Source organism: Tursiops truncatus, chromosome 11, assembly GCF_011762595.2.
Source record: "Tursiops truncatus isolate mTurTru1 chromosome 11, mTurTru1.mat.Y, whole genome shotgun sequence".
Lineage (NCBI taxonomy): Eukaryota > Metazoa > Chordata > Mammalia > Artiodactyla > Delphinidae > Tursiops > Tursiops truncatus.
This window is the reverse complement of record NC_047044.1, coordinates 33,033,241-33,049,591: the sequence shown is the minus strand read 5'-3', so window position 1 is coordinate 33,049,591 and position 16,351 is coordinate 33,033,241. Positions and strand designations below refer to the sequence as shown.

Here is a 16,351-nt window from a genome sequence, read left to right as displayed (position 1 = left end):
TTCTCTTTATAAAATGATACGGATCAATATTTGGCTAATGTTACAAAACTCAAGAAGGATATTTACTGCAAAATAATTTAAAATTTTGATGTACAGACAATTAGGTTCCATTTCAATACACTATTCTGAAAAATGTTGCTTTTCTTTTTTTTTGGAAAAAAGTAAGAAGTATCTTGGTTACTATGATAAACCAGCTTTTCAGCAGTGGATCCTGCCAGCAAAGCCTTAATATATCTGATTTGTCAAAGTCACCACTCCTGCTAATCTATCCCACCAATGTCAAACACTGAGAGCTATCACCTATACATTTTGTTGTGCAGTGTTGAGAGAAAGATGGAAAATGGGCAGAAAGTAATCTGCACAAACATCAAAATAAATGGCCTTTTTGAGGAAAGCTACAAGAAAAATGCAAGAAAAATTAGAAAATCAGCTGTATTTTATGAGGTTTTTTTTGCAACTCTCTCTTTGCCTATACTGTTTGCTTGAATGTAAATTATTCATAACTTTACTATTTCGGTAAGTTGATGAACATTTTAAGACTACACAAATATTTCCTATCAGTGTCAAAATATTATGCGTTTCACTGCATTATGCAGTCATAGTGGAGTAAATAAAATAATGTTAAAAGTAAAATACTTTTAAAGCTTTAAAGCAATATTATTATTATTGTCATTTAACCTAAAATAAAATTATTTAAGCCAGAGTGTTAATATTATATCAGTCTATAAATATTGTATTTAAATTAAAAAATTGTCTTTAGGAAGTTTCAAAAACCATATGGTAACCAAATTTGTTTTTAATTCTATCAACATGAATGAAATTTTCTATAATGGGACAACTAAGAATTTGACTATCAACTGTATGATACCTTATCCTACTGAATGCATGCATGCACATGTGTGTGCATATATATATATAAATACATGCAAAAATGGGTGTTTGTGTATTTATAGGACAAATATTGTCCTATAAATACATGGTCAAAAATTCTGGAAGTGCTTCATAGTAGAAGAGATTAAAAGTAAAAACTAGGGAAATACAAATATTGATGTGTTACAATATCTATTCCTAAATACATTGAAAATTATTAGCAAGACTCTTCACATTCTCAGTAAGGAGAAAGTCAAAGTGAGGACGTTTGTTGTAAATATGTGTCCATTTAGGTCCATAAACCATACAAGCTAGATATTTAGAAAAGTGTCGAAGATGCAGAGCAAAGGGGAATTAAGGGGGCCTATATTTTCTGAATATATAATCTTCCACTTTCACTATAATTATATAGAAATCAAAATTATTAGTATAGATTAGCAAATCAGAAAAATTGCCCTGAGTATTTGTGATAGCATGCAAGAAATAAAAATTAAAGTGAGATTTCTCTTCACAGTTTAGACTTATTGGTTAACTGATATACATAATAAAACATAATAGAAGGAAATAAGTATTAGGAACACTGGGTTTAGGTCAGAAAAACCTAGGTTCCAGACCATTTCATCTACATGTTAGCATCGTTAATCCTATATTTCTTCATGTGTAAAAGGGGAATAATAATAGTGCTTCTTATGGCTGTTAAGAGGTTTAACCCTTCTCTTTAAATTCTACCGACCTATTTTTCCAGCAATTACTGCAAGTGTACTGTGCTTTCTCTGGATGGTTAGAACTTCTCTTATGTTGTATACAGTGTTCTGTCTTTATCTTCGAGTAAAATTTAGTACCTTTCTTTTGATATATAAAGAGAGTTTTGGGCTATAGTGTTTTGTTGTTGTTATTAGATTTAACAATTAGCTTTCAAGCTTGCCTTTACTCTGACTGACTTACCAAATTAATTTTACAGTCATAACTAAGAAATTGCTGAGTGTTCTAAGTGATATCTGTTCAGTTCCTAACGCATTGAAATCCACTGATGCATGAGTGAGACTGGCTAGGTTTGAACACCATCATTATCATTGCAAACAGTTGTATAGAGTGTAGTCTCTTGTGCCAGGCACTATTCTAGAGACCATATTTATTAAATCTTTTAATTCTTATAACTCTGTGGAACACATCTTATTATATCCATTGCACAGATGATAAATCTGAGGCACACAGAGATAACGTAACTTATTCAAAGCCACACAACTGTTGAGTGATAGACCCTGAATTCAAGCTCAGGCAGCAAAGCAGTGGCTCCAGACCTCTTGGCCTGAACATTACACCAAGCTGATTTCATCGTAATTTAAGAAGAATGAGATATGCGGTGGCCTGGTATTTTCAAAACTGTTATACATACTACATCTGTATTTGGTGATTTGGATCCTGACAATGGCAAGTTCTAGTTAGCACTGAGTCCATTCTCTTACCCTTCAGCTCCAAGATCTGTAGTGTCTTGCACCAAACACCAAAGAAAATTATATGATGATCGTTTTCCGATGAGAATCTGAAAGTACTGCATGCATATAACTTCACCAATACCTTGGGGTTTTGTAAGGTCAATGGAAGTGTATTAAACTTGCATTTGTTTAACAAAGTTTACTTCTGATTATAGGGGGACCTTACAAATGATTCTCTGTCTCCGCATAATTTAAATAGAGTGCTAATAAAATTAATGATAGTAATAATAAAAATCTATACCTATATCAATAACTATATACCCTATTTCATTGTAAACCCTTTCCTCTTTTCATAATAGAAGCAAGCTATATAAACACAATACACATACTTAAAATCTAATGAGGACCTTTCACTTTGAAACTATATTCTCAATATTAGAGGGAAACCACCTATTTAATGCTCATCTAAATAGGCAATATGTTATGGCATCTGCCTCTTCACTACTCTGAATGTGTGGTCCATCATTGCCAATGATTTTCTGGGTATTTTCTATTTCAGCAATGTCCTTTGAGCATCAGTGTGTGTTTTCATCTGAAGAAAATGGAGAATCTTATGCTGCCATTCCTTCACCCTTTGACTCAAAGCCTACTTCCTTATTACTAGACAATGAGAACAGTAGAAGAGGAAACATATCATCATAATAAAATTCTAATAATTATTATTTATTGATCATTTGTAAGGTGCCAGACACTACACTAAATATGCATATCATCTCAAGTAATGTTCACATATAAAGTATAAAAATCATATGTAGAATTAACAAGTATCATTGACCTTACACAGTTAAAGAAACAAAGGCTTAGGAATGTTAGGCAACCTGCCCAAGGTTCTACAGCTAACCTGCGGCAGAAATGGTTCTGGGATCAAGCCTCTGCTCCTAATGAATACTTCCCTTCAGTGCTATATGGAGGCATGCCTACAGTTGTCAGGTATAAAGAAAAATCACATCTAAATATGTTTCTCTGCCTTCTTACAGAATTGTCCTGTTCCAGTGCCCGTGCCTCATTTTGTTGAACAGCTTTATTGAGATATAATTGATATGCAAAGAATTGCACATATTTAATGGGTCCATGCCTTGTTAATGTCAGCTGACAGGGGCCGGAGGTATTGGGAAAGAAAGGAAATCACACGTTTGGGATACTACTCTTATAGTTTTGTTCTATGTACTTCTAGGAAAGAAGAGGGTTGCTTCCTAAGGAGGGGCCACCTTATCCCTCTAATGGGAAGGTTTGATGCTCCCTTTCTAGATTTCCTCGTGGAATGATGTGCAGCATAAATTGACATGTACTACACACTTATAGCCATGATTTGAATCATCTACTTACTGGACAGGTAGGGACTACTATACACAGCATCATTACAATGCTACATCAGTACAGTTACAATGTTTCCATATTAAAATAATTTTCTGCTTTTCACTTTCCATCCCTTCAAAATGAAGAGTTTCTAACATCATAGAGCCTGTATTTGGCCAACTGAAGTATTCTTTTGATTAAATTATAGAAAAATTTGGTTCTCTCAGTCTCCTTACACACACACACACACACACACACACACACACACACTTGTATATGTGCAGAACCCCCACATAGACACATTCAGGAAGGGAAGCGTCCATATCCTTAGCGGTCATATTTTTAGTTGTCCAATAATAGGAAATTCTGTTCCATTTATATTTATATTGGTGGAAGTGAAATACATGATCCCCATACGTGTTCTAAAATATCACAAAAGGTGAACCTTTTCACTCACATAGAGTATTTAAATCTAATATAGTATAAAATCTGTGTCAAATTACTTTATATTAGGTTACAGAAATAGGAAACATATGTATTATATATAATTCATGATTGAATTCTTTATCTAGATTATCTCATTTAATTCTATAAAATAGATGCTATTATCTCCACGTTAGAGATGAGGAAATGCAGTTGTAAAGGGTTTAGGTTAAGTACTCAGGTTCTTACAACTGGTGGGTGATGAAACTAGGATTTGAACTAAGGCTATCTGTTCCTCAAGTACTTGTTTTCAACTGTGCATCTACAGAGAGCAAGTCAGGGAGCATAACAGAAAAGGATTTCTGAAGGTGCCTCAGTTTCATCATTGCTCATTCACAAAAGGATGCTGGAAAGTCCAGTTACTTTTAGCTTGGTACAGTAAAAGAACTAAGCATCAAGATCCTGATACTAAAACATTCTGATTTTTTTTTTTTAGTGGCAAATGTAATAGAGCAATAAAGGAAGTAATATTCTTCACACAGTCATTTACTTTTTAGAGTATAAAATCAGTAATATTTTATCAAAACTATATCTAATATGAGACTCCATCTATCAGCAATCTGTTTATTATATATGTATTTGTATAATTAAATAATTGGTACATTTTACTTCAAATCTTAAAAAGTAATCAGCAATCATAAAATAAATTAAAAGTTAAACATAGTGTAAAATCCTATGTTTGGTATATGTTTTTTCTGCTCCAACCAATTAACTATATAATTTAGCTCATGACCAGGTTAAATTTAGGATCTTTAAAATGTATTATTGAAAGATAAATAGGACATGAGATTTTAAAACCTACATCCAACCATCTATCTTTACCTTTTTTAGGTAGAATTCATTTTGGACCAACTTTTCTTGTTCACCTCGAGCCCTCATCCATACATTTACATGTGGTTTTTCAGGTTAAACTAGGTCAAAGAAGAGATGATCTGATATACTTAGTAGTCAACAAAATTTAAGGTTTAAATGTCAACTTGAAAGAAAAGTCATAATTCCCTTGCAGCTGCAATATTTGTATTTCCAAATATCTGCAAATGATTTCTCTGACTTTCCATATAGTTCCATTCAAGATTCTACCAACATTTTTAACAGCTATTAAAAATCTATGTGTACTCCAAAACTTTGTACACCATCCTTGTTGTAACCTATGAGAGAGTAATTCTTCATATGTGTCTATTGAATTAACTGAGGATCAATGAGTTTAAGTAATTTTATCAAGATTACAAAATCAATAAGAGTGAAAGATGGAGTCTAGTATAAAAACTAGTATCTTCCCATCTCTACTTCTAAGACTTGTTGACTAAAGCATGGAACCCTTTGCAGTCTTTACTTCAGTGTCCAAAGTGAATATCAGCAGGATCACCAGCTTCAGCCCTCACTGAATGCTACTTCCAGCCTGACTTCTAGTTGCTGTTTTGGCTGCTTCTTTATCTACTTGGTCATTAAAAAACACATTCTGCTTTGCATACCAGAGCTGTCGGGATTTTCAAACAGTGTTCCATGGAGCTTTGGGGTTATATTTGGATTGTACTACAGTTACATTTGAAAATAAAAGTTGTATTTATAAAATTTGAATATTACACTAAATATTTACAAATACAAATTTCATCCTAATGAGTCAAATATTTTAAAGTTTTTCTCATCCCCAAACAACAAACTAATGAGTCCAAAATTATTTTATGCCAGCACAATTTAGGTATTTTAAGGAAAAAATACCTTTAAAAAAACCAGACCTGGTTCTTTCCTAATGTTGTATTTACCCTGGGGGACTTCAAACATTGTATATTGTGAAAATGATAGTCCACACACTACTGATACCACTTCATGTCACTTCTATAGATTTCAGAGTGTCACTGTCCAATTTCTGATGGAGGATCTGACACCAATGATTCTTGTTCTATTTCAGGTTACTTAGGTTGTAGTTTGCATTTTCCATTATCTAATACAAAACTCCCTAAGGCAAATGATCTTTTATAAATATAAAAGCCTCCCTTGCTTCTCTTCAAAAACCTCTTTGAAAATATTTTCCAAATTTATTTCTAGTCAAGGGTATGTTAATGGAAATGGAAAAGATGAATCAGGTGTGAGAGACTTGAGAACAAGAAACTGTAGGACTTAACATTTGATTATAAGGCATGGTGTCAGTCATATGTGACAGAGGAAAAGAACATACTAATGTTTAGGGACAGATTGAAAGTGGGAATGATGGTTATTAAAATTGGGGTAATAAAACAATTACTGCAATGGTAACCTAACAAAAATATTAGAAATAGAAGAAAGTATGGTTGCCTTCTGAGCATTATTATGTAAAGACAATTGTTAGGGGATATCTGAAGTATCAAAATACCTCAAAAGACTAGTGGCTAACCTGTTTGTAGTAATGTGTGCCAGGCATTCTTGTAATTGTTTTATATTTTTTTTCTTATTTAATCTTAATCATTTTGTAGAGATGGAAATTCTGTTATGTTCATTACAATGATGAGGGAGTTTATACTCCTTGCCTAAATTCACAGACAGTGGTGGAAGAATTAAAACAAAGGTTGACAAACACAGGATCTTGTAGCCCTAACAATTAGCCTTGCCTAAAGAATTAAAAGTAATGAATGAAACAATTTCCATAAGTTAGTTGTAGGGATTGTTTATTTATTCTTGTTATGAATTAGAGTATTTTCTCACAAAAAGATATGTGAATTAATGAGAAGAAAACAAAAAACAAATTCTTTTTTTTTTTTTTTACTTTTCTAAGTAAATGTCATTGGCTTCCTTAATATACTCTGTGTGTGTGTGTATGTGTGTTTGTGTGTGTGTGTGCATGCGTTAGGGTTGGCCATAAAGTATTAGTGTTAACTAAATAATGTTATGGATGTTTTTTACATGTCAGGATAATTACATAACAGACGATCCCCAAAAAAGCGTAGCCATGGTTATCAACCTAGAGTAATCACAACATTTTTCCTGATGATGCCACACACCTCCCACACAGTGTTAAATGTAGTCTCCCTTAGTCTAAGAGACAAAAACAAACAAGTAAATAATAAAATATCAGGTAATTATAAATTATATGAAGAGAAAGTGTGGTAAGTTTATACAGAGTGACCATAGGAGTGGGGAGCCACAGCAATCTTTCTGAGGAGGTGGTATTAGAGATGAATGAAATGAGGGAGTTATCAATGAGTATATCTGCTTTAAATTTTTTTAAGCCAAGCCTACTTATGCACACCTAGAGACCTTTTGTTAGCTTATAAGTGTTCTTAAAAAATCAGCCCATGTTCCCTGGCATCAGAGATTTTTTTTTTTTTTTTTTTAGCCCACCCGAAGCTTGGTGGTGTAAAACAGCAATCTCCTCCCTTTTTTTTTTTTAACAATTTGTTTATTCATTCACCTATTGATGGGCATAAGGAATGTTTTTTTTTTAACATCTTTATTAGAGTATAATTGCTTTACAATGGTGTGTGAGTTTCTGCTTTATAACAAAGTGAATCAGTTATACATATGTTCCCATATCTCTTCCCTCTTGCATCTCCCTCCCTCCCACCCTCCCTATCCCACGCCTCTAGGTGGTCACAAAGCACCGAGCTGATCTCCCTGTGCTATGCTGCTGCTTCCCAGACATTAGAATATCTCTCTCAGTCTCCATGACCCAGCTTAGCTCAACTGAACAGAAATCAGTTATGTTGTGTCTTCCTGAACAGTACTCACCTGACTCTATAAAAAGTGCTAACAAACTTATAAATTTATCTACCAGTGGATCGCACATAATAACAAATTTGTCTGCTAAGAATCTGTTATATGGGGCTAAGCACATTTGAAAGAAATATAGAAAAAAACCTCTTTATAATTCCCAGAATATAATCTGGATTTTAAAGAGACAGGGCAAGTTAGAATTATCATATTTGAATTAACACCAGAAATAGTACACCTAGAAAAGTCAAAGCAAAGCAAAATGAAGCATGTCTATGATGGACAGATATCAAACTATACACCAAAGTATATTTTATACACACACACAGACACACCCACACACCAGGCACATTAACCTTTTTTCACTGATACATTGTCATACATACACATGTATTACACTTGATACCTAATACAAGTCATTATCCTCCTCTCCAATAATTTCTCAACATTTCTGCATTATCTCTAGTCTTATTTCTCTCTAATTTTTTTATCCTGGATAAATGTTCAAATACTATCTGAAGGGGTCCACTATATAATTACTAATATAAAAAAGCAAGTGATACTTGTTTTTAAGTGAACTCTATTTTGAAATATATTCTCCAGAATAATGGGTGAAGCAATTTATTTTTCTCCCTATTTACTGTAACCCAAAACAGTTTAATTAGTATAACTTCCAAATTTAAACTGTTATCTCAGACATTTCTTTCCAATTTGATTAAAAACTCTCTACTGTGAATCTTTGTTTGAATCTCACAGACATCAAAATAAAGATAACTACATCAACATTTGCACCATTTGTCATATGTTGACTCATATTGTTTATTACTTATTTTGTCAAAAGGTAAGAATATCTTAGTATAACAAAAATCTGTTTATTCTATGCCCTTCACATGATTTCCTCTTTCTCCATTTCCATTTATTTGTATAGCTAAAGAAATAGTGAATATATGAAACAAGACAGTGACATTCAGTAGTAAAACAGAAAAAATCAAAATAGAAACCTGGTAGAATCTCATCAAATATTGTTTAGGGTAGAGGGTATTTTATTAGCTGATCCAAAATCTAATATGCTTGTCAAGTATATCCCTACTTTATCAGAGGATGAACCTAGCTATTGGTACACTTTGCTGTAAGATTGCTGATATTTAAAAATGTGTTTAAATGTTAGTAATGAACATCAGAGAGAAAGGGAAGGAGGGAGAGAGAGAGAAAATAGGGAGAGGATTATTAGACCCATACTGAGTTTTGTGGAGCTCCTTTTTTTTTTTAATGTTGGACCATAGTTTGTTCCTGGAAGTCACATTGAAAAGAAAAATCAGCTAACATGGGGGTGGTGGGTGTATTCTGTTTTTAGAGTCTTGCACCACTAAAGTTCTCCATGGCACAAATTATACCCCTTTTGTTGTCATAATAGATATACATAAGTTTTTAAAATTTAGAAGTGCCATTCTTTTTTTTTTAACATCTTTATTGGAGTATAATTGCTTTACAATGTTGTGTTAGTTTCTGCTGTATAACAAAGTGAATCAGCTATATGTATACACATATCCCCATATCCCCTCCCTCTTGAGTCTCCCTCCCACCTTCCCTGTCACACCCCTCTAGGTGGTCACAAAGCACTGAGCTGATCTCCCTGTGCTATGGGGCTGCTTCCTGCTAGCTATCTATTTTACATTTGGTAGTGTATATATGTCCATGCCACTCTCTCACTTCGTCCCAGCTTACCCTTACCCTTCCCCGTCCCCGGGTCCTCAAGTCTATTCTCTACATCTGTGTATTTATTCCTGTCCTGCCCCTAGGTTCTTCAGAACCTTTTTTTTTTTTTTAGATTCCATATATATGTGTTAGCATATGGTATTTTTTTTCTCTTTCTGACTTAACTTCACTCTGTATGACAGACTCTAGGTCCACCTACCTCACTACAAATAACTCAATTTTGTTTCTTTTTATGGCTGAGTAATATTCCATTGTATGTATGTGCCACATCTTCTTTATCCATTCATTTGTCGATGGACACTTAGGTTGCTTCCACATCCTGGCTATTGTAAATAGTGCTGCAATGAACATTGTGGTACATGACTCTTTGAATTATGGTTTTCTCAGGGTACTGCTGAGAAATTATGGTTTTCTCAGGGTATTGCTGGGTCATATGGTAGTTCTATTTTTACTTTTTTAAGGAACCTCCCTACTGTTCTCCATAGTGGCTGTACCAATTTACATTCCCACCAACAGTGCAAGAGGGTTCCCTTTTCTCCACACCCGCTCCAGCATTTATTGTTTCTAGATTTTTTGATGATGGCCATTCTGACAAGTGTTAGGTGATACCTCATTGTAGTTTTGATTTGCATTTCTCTAATGATTAGTGATGTTGAGCATCCTTTCATGTGTTTGTTGGCAATCTGTATATCTTCTTTGGAGAAATGTCTATTTAGGTCTTCTGCCCATTTTTGGATATTTTGATATTGAGCTGCATAAGCTACATGTATATTTTGGAGATTAATCCTTTGTCAGTTGCTTCATTTGCAAATATTTTCTCCCATTCTGAGGGTGGTATTTTCGTCTTGTTTATGTTTTCCTTTGCTATGCAAAAGCTTTTAAGTTTCATTAGGTCCCATGTGTTTATTTTTATTTCCATTTCTCTAGGACGTGGGTCAAAAAGGATCTTGCTCTGATTTATGTCATACAGTATTCTGCCTATGTTTTCCTCTTATAGCGTCTAGCCTTACATTTAGGTCTTTAATCCATTTTGAGTTTATTTTTGTGTATGGTGTTAGGGACTGTTCTAATTTCATTCTTTTACATGAGTTTTGTAGAACTCTTAAACAAATGGTCCAGTAAAAGAGAAAGAATAGGAAAGAAACTACCAAAAAGTAGGAAAATCAAACAAACCAAATAAATTCATGAGAATGTGGTATCTGGGAAGTAAAGGTTAAAGTGTTTCAAAAGGACTGAATAGTCAACCTTTATATACTGGTGGGAAAGGAAGATGAGAACTGAAAAGTGTCCAGTGGATTTATCAACAAGAAAGTCAAATAGCTACTTGAGAAGGTTTGGAAGAGTCATGAAGGTTGAGTAAGATTGGAGAGAAGTGGAGGTAGACAGGGTCATGGAAATGGTGTCTAGAAAACAAAAAACAAAAAACTCTTTGAGAAGTGTTTGGACAATAGCAGAATATGGATGGCACCAACAGGGGAATGTGTCATCCCAGCCACGGATTGTTAGGTATGTATGGTTAACGTAGACTTCCAGTGGGAAGGATTTTATGGAGAAAATAAAACTGATGATTAGGAGAAAAGATTTGGCAGACTGAGGTGAATACCTGAGAAGTCAGAAGTAGAGGAGTGTTTGAATCCTGATATAAGTTTGGGTGTTTCCTCCCACTATGAAAGGTGGAAAGAGAGAGATGGGTGTAGACTAAAGTAAGCTTTTTAGATTTGGAGGCAAAAGAACATGGGGGGACCCCGTCAGATGATTTCTACTTTCTCAGTGAAACAGAAGGCAAGATTACCAGCTGTTAGAAAAGCAGGTGGGCAAAGAAGGCAAAGGAAATTTGAAAAGCAGTTAAAAAATTAATTTTCTAACAAGTAACATTTTAAAAAGCAGACTTTGAAAACATTGTCTGGAAGGAGGGAATGTGTGACAAAGTGTCTCATTGTCTTTGTGATTATGAAATAAGGCATTTGCATGCTGTTCATAAACTTCAGCCTTTTCTCCACATAATGACAAAGTGATAAGAATGTTTAAAGGGGGAAGAGATAATTTTACCTGGACTGGGCATGAGGCATGCTGGGAAGACATCATGATACAAAGTGGCCTCTACTCTAAGCCATAAAGGACAGATAAAACCTGGATACCAGACAATAGAAAAACCATGTTCTTGGCCTAAATAGCAAAAGCAAACGCTTGAAGGTAAAAATATTTGGGGGATCCTGCTGTGCCATACTCATCAGGGGGCACATGTGCTCTACTTGCTTTCTTTCCTCCTCATGAAATAGTGTGTGTGTGCGTGTGTGTGTGCATGTGCGTGTGTGTGTGTGTGTGATGACAAAGTAAACTTTCTAAAGGTAAAGGTGATAATGAAAAGAAAAAAAAAAAATATATATATATATATATATGCCATTAAACATGATTCTTTCCCTAGAAGGAAACTCTTGTCCATCTGAAATTTATTTCAAAATTGGGAAAGGAGGAAACTAAATGAATTGGGACTTACTGCTGTTGTTGTTGCCTGTTGCAGGCACCTAAGGGCAACATACAGTCTTTAAGAGGGAAGAAACCACAGAATGTTAACTGAATTATTGTTATCATTATTATTATTTTAACTATAAGGACTCATGGTGATATAATTTCTTTTTTTTTTTTTTTTGGCTGAGCTCCAGACCAGACTCTCTTTCAGGGACAGGGCTGTCTTTATATTTCTTTCAGTACGACGTACACAGCTCAAGTACTTAAAATGGGTTGTATTAAATGTATGCATAATTTAAAAGAGGGTAAAAGGGAAAAATGGCATTGCAACAGTTTTTCAGGCTCATGCATTAAACGGTGGAATTATTTTTTAATCTGAAAAATTAATTCTCATTGCATTTATTGTTGTACCTGACTGTTCCTGACTCTGTGTGTAAGATACTTTTACCTATTTTTCCTTAGCTACAACCTCAATACAAATTATTTTCAAGTACATGTGTTGAATCATCTTTAAATCTATGCAGATATTATATATTACATTTCTTTTATAAGCTGCATATTTCTTCTCATTGAAATATCTAGCAAGGTAGAGAGTCAATAAATGCTTATTAAAATGATCAAATGGACATGAATATTTATTAGTGACTTATTAGAGTGACATTGCCAGCTGCTTATATCTTTGAAGCTGGGAATACTACTCTGGGATAAATTTCTAAAAAGATTTATATTAAAATCTCATGGATTATATATATATATATATATAAAATCACACATGTAATTCAGCTACTGAAAACTACAGACAAGTTCACCTCAAAACATAGATTTAGTATTCAAGGCAGGTGATTGGTTATAAAGTCTTTTTGATATTTACATCATCACTTTCTGAACAAATGTTTACCAGGAAAATGAAGAGTTATATAATGCAAACTTAAAATGACAAGCTTCTGTAGGGATTACATTACTGTAATGTATAAATCTGCCATTATCTAAAATTAATTGTGCACATGTCAAATATTTGTACATATTTATGTGTACATATACATAGGCGTGTATTTATACTCTCAACTATTTCCTGTCATTTTAGACAGATATGAATTCAGTTAGAGTTTATAACAAGGAAAGATTTTTGTGGAAATATTGAAGCATATTACAGATCGAAGAAATTGTTGTGAAAAACAAAATCTTGTATTTTGTATATATACGTAAAGTTACATTATTGAGAGCTGCATGCAGACAAACTCACCCAGAATTACTATCCCCAGCTTTTCCACTTTTTAAAATGAAAGGAAGCTAGAGTGGTCTGAAATGTCTGCAAGTAAACCCAGAGGGCAAATTTGGTCGGGTTCTTGAAGCTTTATGGTGGTGAGCTGCTGGGCATTAATAACATCACTGGTCAGGGGAAAACTTAAACACATGGATTCACTCTCAGCCATGGTGTCAGAATACTGACTTTTTTCCTTTTGTCCTGACCAGGAGATCTAGAGTATAAAACATAAAATAACACCACATTTCATTCTCCAGAAGAGTACATTAAGACTCCCCTACCTCCAGTACAAATTTAACATGTACAGTATGACTTAGTGTTTCAGTTTTATTTCACTATAACGTACAGGCAAAAAGCATCATGAGAAAACAGTTCAAAAGAAAAGAGAGCATTTTATGACTTGTTACACAGAACAGCTTCTCTTCGCCCTGATCGCATTATGGTTTAAAAGGATTTCTTATCAAACTCTCACCATAGCAAAGAAAAAGAAAGCTTCTCTTACCAGAGTGGAATAAAGCTTCAACCTTGCTATAACATTTTCTGCAGCTTTTGTTTGAAAAGGCAGACCCAAAGCGGCTTTGTGCAAACAACTGATCTGGCTGATCTCCAGTCCCTGCACAAAAAACAGTATAATTGGCTCTCAAAAAAATGTTGTAAACATTCATCATGATGGCAGTTGCATGTTGAATCTAGTCACTGTTATCCTAGTAAACTTTTTCCAAACAGGCCAATTATGTTTCTGCTTTCAATACTTGCTGTTTGATTTTCTCTATTCATTGCTGAGATTAGTATCTTTAAAGAAACCATGAATTTGTGAGTGTCAGTTCTACTACTATGTCAATACATTTGGGTTCTGAAAGTGTGGTTCAAGGTTTTTTAAAAAGCATTTTAAATCAGATGACGTAGATAAATACATTTACTTGGCATCTATTGTGTCTTCATTTTGAAATTTGACAATATTCAGTCCCTTATTTATATGCTAATGAGAGATCAGTATTATTAGGTCTCTTTCATTCCTATTTGATAAAAGTCAGGTGACCACTCCACATCTCTACTTTGCAAAGAAACCACATCAGTAATGTCTACAACATACCCTAGAGTCTGAGACAAACTATGTTGGATTTCTAAGTCTTGTATTCCACTGTTCCTCTTCCCAAACCTTCAGAGGGGCCCAAACACAATCATATCCTTTAATTTTTATGGGAGCAATGAAGGGTTACACAGTTGGACTTTTTTCTTATTTTTAAACATATAATATTCACAAGAGCATTAACTGATTATAACTGTGAGAGGCATATTTATTACCAAGAAAAAGTGAACACTAGATCAAAAGATAAGCTTCAATGTAAAACAATCTCAAACTGTATCATTTCTAACAATGATCTGAGCAATACATTGATCTTACAACCATATGAGTATGTGATCTTTGCCTTGCTTCCCAAGTGTATGAAGCCTGGTTAATAGTCATCAGCAGTGCCACCATTTGAAAAATATGAATTAACTGCATAGAAGGTTGTGGGGCTATTTTGCATTTTTATATTTGATAGTTTAGTTTTCATCATACAAATTATACAAGTATATCAAAACAATTTATGATTATACAAATTATGATTGTATAAATCTCTAAAAATATAAATTATGACAATTTATGTTTCCTAGAAGTAAAAATCTAGATATTCTACAAGTGTAAAATTCTATGTATTGCTGAGCCTTTAAAAGTAACATCTTTAACTAAATTTAAAGAACTTAAAGCCTTGAAAGCAGAATATTCCTTATTTTTATCTGTAGATATCAGTGCCATTTAAAAATTTTAATTATGATTCCAAATACTACAGACGGATATACATATACTACTCTTCCAAGAACACAGATGACTCATATTCTCATTATGTTACTTAGAGAGACAGAGTGTGGAGGAGGAAGCCCTTCACACTGTTGGGTTTTTTTTTTTTTTTTTTAAGGTTAGTATCAGTGAACTGTTATCTCCCTTATTATATAACATTTGCCTTTATAAAATTCCCCACTAACACATTCTTATTTAATTCTTTCATCAGAATAGTGAAGAGGGCATTAAAGCTCTCCATTTTACACATGAGAAAAATAAGGCTCATAAAAGAGAAATGATTTGACAAATTACTGTACTAAATACTTAACGGTAGGCTTTTCTGGTGTTGTTCAACTAGGTCTTAAATCACTTCTAAAACAGTTTTTCCAAGATTAAAAGAAAAGTTTGTGTTTTCAATTTCTTTCGAGTGGAATTCCTGAATCATATAGTAGTCCTCTTTTCAATTTTTTGAGGAATCTCCATACTGTTTTTCATAGTGGTTGAACCAACTTACATTCCCACAAACGGTATTACAAGGGTTCCCTTTCCTCCATATCCCTGCCAACACTTGCTGTTTCTTGTCTTTCTGACAATAGCCTTTCTGACAGGTGTGAGGTGACACTATTCAAAAAGTTATATGCACGCCAATGTTCATAGTAGCATTATTTAAAATTGCTAACATATGAAAGCAACCTAAAGAAACAGATGAATAAGGAAGATGTGTATATACACAATGGAATATTACTCGCCATAAAAAGAATGAAATTTTGCAATATGAAACAAAATAGATGGACCTGGATAGTATTATGCTTAGTGAAATAAATCAGAGAAAGACAAATATTGTATGCTTTCACTTACGTGTGGAATCTAAAAAATAAAACAGAAGAACAAATACAACAAAACAGAAACAGGGAACAAACTAGTGGTTACCGGAGGGGAGAAGTGTGGGAGAGGGAGAGAAGGGGGAAAATAGGTGAAGGGGAACAAGAGGTACAAACTACTAGGTATAATATAAATGTTACAAAGATGTAATGTACAGCACAGGGAAAATAGTCAATATTTTATAATAACTTTATATGGAGTATAGTCTATAAAAATATCAAATCACAGGCTTCCCTGGTGGCGCAGTGGTTGAGGGTCCGCCTGCCAATGCAGGGGACGCGGGTTTGTGCCCCGGTCCGGGAAGATCCCACATGCCTCGGAGCGGCTGGGCGCGTGAGCCACGGCCGCTGAGCCTGCACGTCCGGA

The 16,351-nt window shown here is 34.0% G+C and overlaps 1 protein-coding gene across 1 annotated transcript in view; it reads right to left on the bottom strand.

The window, feature by feature from the left end:
* MGAT4C (MGAT4 family member C) overlaps positions 1-13,886 on the bottom strand; it is a 337,239-nt gene extending 323,353 nt beyond the window's left edge. The window contains exon 1 of the mRNA XM_019952142.3: positions 13,781-13,886. The gene's annotated coding sequence lies outside the window, so the exon portion shown is untranslated. The remainder of the gene's footprint in view (positions 1-13,780) is intronic.
* Between the last annotated feature and the right edge of the window lie 2,465 nt (positions 13,887-16,351).